At 39.0% G+C, this 2338-nt stretch overlaps 1 non-coding gene across 1 annotated transcript; it reads left to right on the top strand.

Moving 5' to 3' along the window:
* The first annotated feature begins 2160 nt into the window (after positions 1-2160).
* SETTUDRAFT_t149 lies at positions 2161-2248 on the top strand. Its single transcript has one exon. It is a non-coding gene; the product is annotated as a tRNA-OTHER (tRNA).
* Positions 2249-2338: the final 90 nt, after the last annotated feature.

The following is a 2338-nucleotide window of genomic DNA, read 5'->3' on the forward strand; positions in this document are numbered from 1 at the left end:
GGATTGTTCGTTCAGACACGTTGTAGACAGCAGCAGCGCGATGATTACTTTGTGTTTAATGGAGATTAATAGAAGAAATAGCAAGCTAAATATCTGCTTCATTTAAAGCTAATTGAGTAGCGCTACGTTGAGCCATTGTTCGTTGAGATAGGAGAGGTGCGCAGGTTTGGTGGGGTGCGGCGCTCGCTTACCTGCGGCGCTCGCTTGCCACATACGTTATTCGGTTTTGGGGTTGCAGGCCTTCGGCATGTCGGTGATCTGTGTCAGGGATTAGTGCAGATCATTACGATTTGGCTATGCACGTAGCTAATGCAGTTTGTACTCATCCCTAAAACACGAAGATAGAGCCTAGGAATAGAAGAATATAAGTGATTTGGCTAGTAGGCTTACAGATCAGTCAAGTACCCTAGGGTAAAAGATTCCTTATAGTATATGGTCTAGTTGGCTTCAACTAGGCAACACTACTCCCGGCTCCCTTCCAGGCTATTTTATACCATCTTAGTAAAATTATATTACATCACTACCTTTCATAACTGGAATAATTGGACAGTAGTTTTCTTATAACGCATAGTTCCTAGAGAGTACTAAAGTACTAATATCAAACCTATCTAGTCTTAGAACTATGGCAAATCTCAAATAGGGCATCTTCTTATTGGATCATCTACACTCTGTATGTGCATATATCATTTTGTATCTAAGATCATTATCACACCTACTACCAGCATCTTAAACTCCTGTTATTACTTTCTTTGCCTTATCTAAAGCTGAGCTGTTCAAATGAACTCGCTCTAAGTTTGATTTGTGCTACTACCTATGATATTCAGTTACAATTTATCTGAAGGAAACTTTGTCGAGATACAGAAGTGGTACGAGCATAGGCCTTCTCATCCGCATGCCTGGTATAGAATATCACTCTGAGTTACTTTTATATATTATATCCTAGTATGTATTATACTTTAACCAAAGCAGAGGAAATATCAGCATACATCCGCGGCTCAAAATCAGGAAGCTCTGTTTTGAGTTCGTGACTGCAATCTCAATTGCGACATTACTATTTATTATAGCTTTCGTAGTCGTGTAGGATACTTTGCCTAGCACTTGTATATCTCTTTTAACTTTTTTTCCTGTGCCTGATGCTTGTATATATATCCTTGACCGCTAGCTATATATCTGTAATGTTCAATTAGGGTTGTAGGGTATGACTTGGGAGTAAACACGATAGCCTTTAAATGTCTGTATAGATTCTGCGAGGGGATAGATTTGTGATACAGTAAGTGACATCAGATAGTTGCTTCGAAAGTTTCTAGAACAGTTTTACTTTAGCGGTCCAAAGTGCAATATTTCTCCAACTCAGTTGATTGACTGCATATATCAAAGATTTTTCAGACAGTCGAGGACTTCCAGAGTTCCCTTGCAATTTTTCCATTGCCTATCAATGTGTATCTGTGACTCTAGAATGATGCATATATAAATGAATGTATAGGTTTACTATAAAAGGCCGATAGTCCCAGTATCGAAATTCTACGAGATGTTTCTTAAAAGTGAATTTTGAAGTATTCTGTTGCGCATCAAGCATGCTACATATAGTGCCTAGTAAAGACAATCTTCATCCTTTTAGTAGTATCCAATCCATATGAAAGTTACAATTTTCGCTTTCATAATAGATGATTAGGGTACTTTGATACTTGAATCTTTCATAGATTTAATTGATTCTACTTGCAGCCTGTAACAATTTCAGCATGGTGCTAGTGCAACGATTCTTTCGAGATTACATGACACTGCGTGTGTAAGTTATAGCTTAGACTGTCTGACTTAAGTTAGTGCTAAGGGCGCTTGGCTCAATCAATAAAACATTCTTTCAGTATAAACCCTTCGTAATAGTTTTGAGGAGCTAATAGTTTTTCACAGAAGCGTCTCCTTGACTCCTTCATCTAGAAAATTAGCGTGACAGAGCGTAGCAATATGAAGAACAAGTTCTTACATTCACTAGGAGAAGATGGAAAGTTTATTGTGCCGTCTAAAAAGTCATAGACACCTAAATAAAACATGATTAAATAGGCAGTACACGACGTAGACGCGGTTTACTACGTGAAGATGTGAGTGAGAGGTCTAGGATGTCCCTATCCCTGGATATTACACAACGACTATGCTTACTAAGTCGGGGGGATGGCGCAGTGGTGGAGCGCCTGGAAAATTTTCTGCTGTCTCACGTCAGCAAAGATCGAAGGTTCGAATCCTTCTCCCCTCACAACCATATTTATGGTCCACCCACATGAGAGAGTTACTCATTAAACTACCTATTCGACTGAGAGAGTTACTCGTTAAAACTTGAGAGGAA

The sequence above is a fragment of the Exserohilum turcica genome (genome assembly GCF_000359705.1).
Source record: "Exserohilum turcica Et28A unplaced genomic scaffold SETTUscaffold_29, whole genome shotgun sequence".
NCBI classification, from domain to species: domain Eukaryota; kingdom Fungi; phylum Ascomycota; class Dothideomycetes; order Pleosporales; family Pleosporaceae; genus Exserohilum; species Exserohilum turcicum.